The sequence below is a fragment of the Peromyscus leucopus genome, chromosome 9 (genome assembly GCF_004664715.2).
Source record: "Peromyscus leucopus breed LL Stock chromosome 9, UCI_PerLeu_2.1, whole genome shotgun sequence".
Lineage (NCBI taxonomy): Eukaryota > Metazoa > Chordata > Mammalia > Rodentia > Cricetidae > Peromyscus > Peromyscus leucopus.
The window spans coordinates 43,520,076-43,527,797 of record NC_051070.1 but is presented as its reverse complement, the minus strand read 5'-3'; the positions used below and the strand labels follow the sequence as shown (position 1 = coordinate 43,527,797).

Here is a 7,722-nt window from a genome sequence, read left to right as displayed (position 1 = left end):
GCAGTTGACAGTATGATAAGAGGGTGAGCTTGGGGGTTGGCAAGTTGGCTCAGTGGCTAGAGCACTTGCTGCTTTTGTTGAGGATCTGAGCTCAATTCCCGGTATCCACGTTGGGCAGCTCACAACTGCCTGGAACTCCAGCTCCAGGGTGTCTGACGTCCTCTTTAGGCCATCTGTACTCATGTACACATGCATGCACACCCACACAATTAAAATGAAAGAAATCTTTTTTTTATGAATATAGAACAATAAACACCTTTATTACATGAGCTATGAATGATGCTTTATTCACTTTTCTGGGCTGTGATCTTCCTCAGATACAACTCCAGCTCCTCGCCTTCTAGCGCATAGTCATCTGCTCTGCCACACTGGCCTGGTCTTGAGGCGATACAGGCAAGAAGCTTGCCCTGCTGGAACTGCTCCTCCAGAAGACTGCTGATTTTAGCGTTCTTTTTCCTTTCATCATATTTCTTTTGGAATTTTTTTGATCATTTTTTGTTTAATATTTCTTCCTCGTCAGGAGTCAGCTTGGCCCCCCTCTTGCGGCTCAGGGGCAGCGCCTAGTGAGACTCATACCACGGTCGGTATGGTGTGCTGTCAATAAGCACGATGCAGTTCTTCACCAGGGTCTTGGTGCGGACCAGCTCGTTATTGGATGCATTGTAGACAACCTCAATGATCCTTGTTTTCCAAGTACAACACTCAGAGCCCCAGGAAAAGTTCCCCACATCCAATCTTAGGGCACGGTACTTACTTCTTGTTGCCTCCTCGGACTCGGACTGTGTGTACACGATGAGGGCCAATCTTCGTGTTGGCAGCAGGCCGACCCAGCTCGTACTTCCGCTTCTTGTGGCAGTAGGGCTTTCTCTTACCCCCGGTCCTGCGGCGCTTTGTGCCAGTTGTCTCGAGAGATGCCTATCGCTCGGCGCTGGCTGAAAGAAATCTTTTTAAAGTTAAGGTAAGCTTGAACAGAGAGTGAAGAAGAATGGGCAGCTGGGAGGATGTCTGCTGAGCAACCATGGAAGAGGGAGCCCCTGCCGAGGCCCTCAGTGGGAGTGTGTCTGCCATGTCCAGGGAGTATCAAGAAGGAAATGAGGTCACTGGAAGACTAAGAGAGACACCATGGCAGATCCTAGGAGGCCATCCAGAAGGGCTTGCTGTGACATCCTGAGCTGGAGGGTCGTTGGTGACCTCAGCAGAGGAGGGACATGATCCCCTTTGTGCTGAACATTGCTCCAACTGCGGTGTCAGGAAGAGAGATTGAAGGAAGGGGTCATGAGTAGACATGCAGAGACCCACTGGGGTCATGGGTAGACATGCAGAGACCCACTGGGGTCATGGGTAGACATGCAGAGACCCACTGGGGTCATGAGTAGACATGCAGAGACCCACTGGGGACTCCGGCGGGTGAGGGAACGCTGCTGGCCAGAACCAGAGCTGCGGTGCCATACATAGGTGGTGAGGGGTGGTCAGGTTCCGAGGGCCTGGCAGGAGAGACAGGGGCTCACGGCGTGGATGCAGGTATGAGTAAGGATGGTATCAAGCATGTCTAAGCCTCCAGAAGAGTTTTGGTTCCAGTTTCTGCTCACAACGATGTCTCCTTTCCATGGGCTGAGTCAACCTCCAAAACTGGTATCTTCCTCTCAACCCTATCCTACCCCTTCCTGAATCCTGAAGCTAACCCTCACCCAGGGCTGCCCCGCTTTCCTTCCAATCCATTATTATAACAAAAACTTTGCTCAAATTCCCACAGAGCTTTGCTTTGAGCTCTGAAAGTTAGTTCTGAAAGTAAGAAAATATGTCTTTCTTTGCATTCCCACTGCAGCTTTCTTAATTTTCCCCTAGGCCACATGAATGCCTCTGATTGATCCAAAAAATGAGCTGCAGAAAGGAAGGTACAATTGATTAATATTTTAAGGTAACTTTTTTTTTTTCTGTTTACTTGCTGTTTACATATTTCTTTCCACTTGGAACTGGGGGAACTTATGGTGTCAGAGATAAGGATAACCAAAACGTTATGCAACTGTGTGAAAAGAACGTGGCCCGGGGTGGTAACCCGGTCCAAGAAGGCAGACAGCTACACAGGCTGACTTGGTTAATAACTGGACCCCACATCTTCCACTCTTAGGGAAATGATCCTTCCAGAGCAACCGTCTGAAGTCTGCTCTTGATGCTGAACCTTTTATCTGGGTCTTAAGCACCTTTTGGACTCTCTCTCTCTCTCTCTCTCTCTCTCTGAGTGCTCTCTCTTCTCTCTCTCTGGGCTGTCTCTGTCTCTGTCTCTCTGTCTCTCTGTCTCTCTCTCTCTCTCTCTCTCTGAGCTCTCTCTTCTCTCTCTCTCTCTCTGCTCTTTCTGTCTCTCTCTCTGGGCTGTCTCTGTCTCTCTTTCTGTGTGTGTGTGTCTAAGTATATGGGGGTCAGAGAAATCTCGGGTGTCGATCCTTGTCTTTCATCTTGCTTGAGACATGTTGGTTGTTTGCTGCTGTGTATACCGGCCCTGCTAGTGGGCTAGTGACATTCTGGGGACTCTCCTCCTCTCGTGTCATGGCAGAAGCACCGGGATTACAGAAACATGCGACCACGCCTGGCTTGATGTCGGTTCATGGGATTTGAACTCAGGTCTTCAAGTTTTAATGGCAAACGCCCTGCCCACTGAGCCACCTCTCTAGCTCCACTGTTGGCCCCTTACCGGTAGGATTCTCTCCCTTCCCGAGACCTGCTCTGCAGCTAAGGTCTCTGTTCCCATTCAGCCAGTCTTTTACATGGTTGTGCTCTTAGCAGACGTGTCCCCAAACGACCTTAGCTGTCTCTGGGTCCTCCTTGGTAAGCTGAGCTTTTAGCAGTTCCTGGAGAGTGCATGCTGTCTGGAAGGACAACTGTCTTTTGTCTGTCTTCCAACCCTTGGCAGGCTTTGTCCAGCTTGCCCAGGGAAGACTGCTTTGCTGGCCCACTCTTTATACAGACAGGGACAAAGGCAACTTGCTGCCTCCCCTCCGCCAGTCCTAGGCCTCTGTTACAACAGCAGTAGTGTTTCCCTTGGCGTAGATGGGTTGGTTGGCCTGAGCTTGAACAGACATACACAAAGCAGCTGGTTAGTGGCATAAAAACAAATGGAACTGGATAGTCTTTGCTGCCACTGCATCATTTGCAGCCACTTCTGGCTGCAGGAATCCAGGCTCTGGCCCCGTTGAACGGAGTTTGTTATCCGTGCCCTCGGAAAAGGTGCGGAGTGTTGTTGGTTGGTCAGTTACTGATGGCATTAAAAATATTTATGAATGGAAGCCGTGGTGTTAACATGCACTAATTCGCAATGTTGCCTAGCAAACAAGGATGTCTGAATGTGCAGAGGGAGCACTGAGGTTTTAAAGACGTGAAAGAAGGTGACCGTTGAAGGCAAAGGCATCCATCTGGGGGCTCATACTCAAGGCTCGGATGACTCCACATCCCGTTCTTTCCTGCAGCCTTCGTAGTCAGGGGCTTGGTGGTGTCTCTATAAAAGGCTATTCCTTGGGCTGGGGATGTAGCTCCGTTGGTAGAGTTCTTGTCTAGCATGCAAAAAGCCTTGTGTCCAACCTCTGGTACTGCATAAACTGGGTGTGGTGATCTGGCACTTGGGAGGGAGAGGGAAGATTCAAGGCCAGCCTTGTTACACGGCGAGACTCTGTCTCAAATAATAAAATAAACAGGGCTGCACAAGGCCCTCTGTTCAGTCTCAGCAGCACAGAAGGCTAGATGTGGTGGTTTGACTTGGTGGAGAATGAGATGTCTCCCAGAGTCTCAGGCATTTAAATACTGGTTATGTGGGGAGGCTTAGGAGGTGTGGCCTTGTAGGAGGAAGCATGCCACTTAGCAGTGGACTTTAGAGTTCAAAGTCTAGGGCTGGTCATGGTAGCACATGCTGTTAATACCAGCATGCTAGAGGCAGAGGTAGGTGGATCTCTGAGTTCCAGGGCCAGCCTGGTCTACATTATTCCAAGACAGCTAGGGCTGCATAGAGAAACCTTGTCTCAAAAAACAAAACAAAACAACAACAACCAACCAAACAATTTACAAAAAACAAAACACAAACAAACAAACAAAAAACCCCAAAAACAATAACCCCAAACAAAACCAAAGCCAAACCCAAACAAAAAAGCAGAGTTCAAGTCTCAGGCCATGGTGATGCACTCTCTGCTACCTACTTGTGGTTTAAGATGTGAGCTCTCCGCTTGCTATTCCAGTCACCCTGCCTGCCTGCTGCTTTGCTTTCTTACTATGATGATGACAGATTCTTATCCCGCTGTCACCATGAGCTGCAAAGAAACTCTTCTTTCTCTAAATTGCCTTGGTCATGATGTTCCATCACAGGAATGGAAAAGTAACTTATACACTAGGCATGGTAGCCCATACCTGCAACCCCAGCACTTGAGACATGGAAGCAGTAGAATCAGGAGTTCAAGTTGATCCTCTGAAATACAGGGGACTAGCGGGTATCAGGGCTAATGTTATGTTTTAAGTTTAAATGACTGTGCTTAAGAGATCTATGTAAACAAAAATGCCTCTCACCTGTGAGCCCCACTTGTCCAAGGAGAGAGAATTTCCTGGAATGCTGGGGGCTGTTCCTGTAAGACAACAAGCCGCATGTTTTCACCTTTGTAAACAAGGTTGGTGGCCCCAACTGCACAGGATGTGCTTGATCACACGTAGCAGGAGGTATGTAGGCAGGAAGTACGTCAGGATGTGTGCTTGCCCCTAATTGGATGGAGGTGGGAAGTGTATAGCCTTGTGGGTTATGCCTTTGTAAGCACTGGACTAATGTAATCCATGGCTGTTTTCTGGGAATCCTGGGTATGGACCTGGTCAGTATTCAATAAAGCTTGCTTCAACTTTGTCTTATTCTTGCCAGTGGGATTAACAAGGCTAATATACGTTACTTGAGACCCTCTTTCAAAAAAGAAAAATAAGTAAAATAAAAAGACAGGGTTGGCAAGATGGCTTTCCTATAAGCCAGATGACTTGATTTGATTCCCTTCACAGGGTGGAAAGAGAGAGTCAATAGCCCCCCCAAGATGTCCTTGGATCTTTGTATTAATAAATTAAAAATGTAGTTTGAAAAAAGCAGACAAAACCCACCCAACCACCACCACCACCACCACCACCACCACCGCCACCACCACCAATGACAACAAACCCCAAACAGATAATGATCTCTGTGAATTTCTGTTCCTAGGGTGTTAATGACCAGTTCAGGGCCCCCTTGCTGTCCTCCTTTTGGGGGGTGTTTGCCATTTCTGGGCCCCTGATTGTTCCTATGGAGCATTCATCTCTAGGTTCAGCCAGATCTGATTAATAACAGGATCCTCTGCACCTCCCTCTCCCATTCTGTGGAGAGTGACAGCACACCCAGAGAAACTCAGGGGCTAAGGGTCATGTGGCTGAGTCCAGCTTGTGTGGTAGTGTACGACCTTGGGAACACTCCTGGACTTGAGCCCAATTTCTTCCTTCTGCAAACACAAGAGTAGGGTGGACATAATCTTTCAGGTTCCTCCTAGTTCTAAAATTCTGTGCTTATCTTTTAAAAAAAAGCAAGCACACAGACTAAGCAATAAAGGGAAGAATATTTGCTGACAGACATACCCTCAGACACGCCTACCAGGTTGGCATTTGTGATTTGGGCATTGGCATTTATGAGTATGGTTATAAATGGTGGCTGTTAAAATTTTGTCAGAAATTTTGAGGCAATGCACGCAGGTCGACGCTAATCCCTGAAAGTCCTCTAAGAATATTTCTAGTATATATGTTGCCAAAGATTTGATATTCTCTGCTTAGGTATTTCTAAGAAACACTCTCTCCAAACAAATCTCTTTGAAAATGCATTAGATAATGTGGTCCCTTCAACTCCCTATCTTTCCTTGCTGTCTAAACTGAAAAAACCAGTTTGCGTTATTAATGACAAGTCATTTTGCAGAGTGCCCGGGTTAATAGAAGAGATAACTGGCAAAATATAAATGTGTAACACTAACATACTGAAGATAAAACAGAGGTCAGATGCAGAATGCAGAATGTAAAAGTGCGAGAAGTTCCTAGTGGGTGCAGAATTCCAGCAAAATGAACAGGGCAGTCATGGCTGTCAGCTCATCTGCTGCTTCACAACTTACTACTATCTTCCTGTCCCCTCTTTTTGGCTCTCCAGCACTCATGGAAATGATGGGTAGATTAGGTGGTCTACTTGTAATATCCCAGAACACAGGAGGCAGAGACAGGGGATCCTCAGAGAAAGCTGGCTAGCTAGCTAGACTAACTGAAACATTAAGTTGTGGATTCAAGTGAGAGACCCTGCTTCAATTTATAATGTGGATAGCTATCGATAAAGACACTGGATATCAACTTCTAGTCTCCACACAAGGTTGCACGCATGTACCAATGCATATATGCCTCTCCAACCTCCCACAAATGTACAGGCATGAATACCCTGTGTACGTACACACACACACACACACACACACACAGAGTTGCCAGGCTCACGTGACTCAATGGTAACTCTTATTTTAGTAGTTTGTCTAGTATGGTGGTTTGAATGAGAATGACCCCTCTAGGCTCATATGTTTGAATACTTGGTCCCTAGTTGGTGAAACTGTTTGGGAAGGATCGGGAGGTGTGGCCTTGCTGGAGGAGATGTGTCTCTGGTAGTGGACTTGAAGTTTCAAGAGATTCCTGACATTCCTAGTGTGCTCTCTGCCTCCTGCTTGTGGATCAAGATGTGAGCTCTCAACAGCTGCCACCCCAGTGCCATGCCTGTCTGCCTGTTGCCACCATTCATCTACCATGATGGTGATGGACTCTTGTCCCTCTGGAACTGTAAGCCCCAGATAAACTCTTCCTTCTGTAAGTTGCCTTGGTCCTGGTGTTTCATTACAGCAATAGAAAAGTAGACTAACACATTCAGAATGGCACTACTCCAAGTGTGTTTGTCAGCTGTCAGCACCATAATAAAATGCTTAAGAAAATTAACTTCTAGAGTTTTTCTAAAGTTTATTTTGACTCACAGCTCTGAAGTTTCAGTTCAATTGGCACTACTGCTTTGGGACCATACAGCATATCACAGCAGGAGCTGCTCCACTCATGGTCAGGAAGACAAAGGGATAGAGGCATCACAGTCTCCTTCAAGAGCTTGCTCCAATGACCAAAGGCCTACCGTGTAGATTGTCTCCTAAACGTTTCACCACCTCTCAATAGTGCCAACATGGTGACCATGGTGGACCTTGGGTGGGGGGGATGTTCAAGTTCTAAACTTCATTTAAGATATAAGGTGGTAGTGGTGCATGCTTGTAATTCTAGTACTGAGGAGAGGCAGGAGGATGGCTACAAGTGTGAGGCCAGCCTAGGATGAATGAGATTCTAAGCCAGCTAGGGCCATGTAGTGAGATCCTCTGTCAAACAACAGCACTGAAAACTAAATTAATTATTGACTAAAAAAATGAAAAAGATAACAAGGTTCATGCCCTGAATTTCTCCTATCAGTTTAAGTTAGGGAGGCAGAGCAGAGATTTGATAAGTAAACCCAGCACAGTAGATCCACATCACAGCCCTACACTATGTGGCTGCACGGCTTTGGTGAGTCACTCACCAGCCCCCCTTGTCTCTACCTGTCCTCTGAACTGTAGAATGAGCTGACATGGATCAACCCCTTTGAGGTACTCTAGTGAGGGTTCACCAGAGGAGCCATGGTGGCTAATATTTTGT

The 7,722-nt window shown here is 47.0% G+C and overlaps 1 pseudogene; it reads right to left on the bottom strand.

Moving 5' to 3' along the window:
• Positions 1-284: 284 nt before the first annotated feature.
• LOC114699800 lies at positions 285-7,233 on the bottom strand (annotated as a pseudogene).
• Positions 7,234-7,722: the final 489 nt, after the last annotated feature.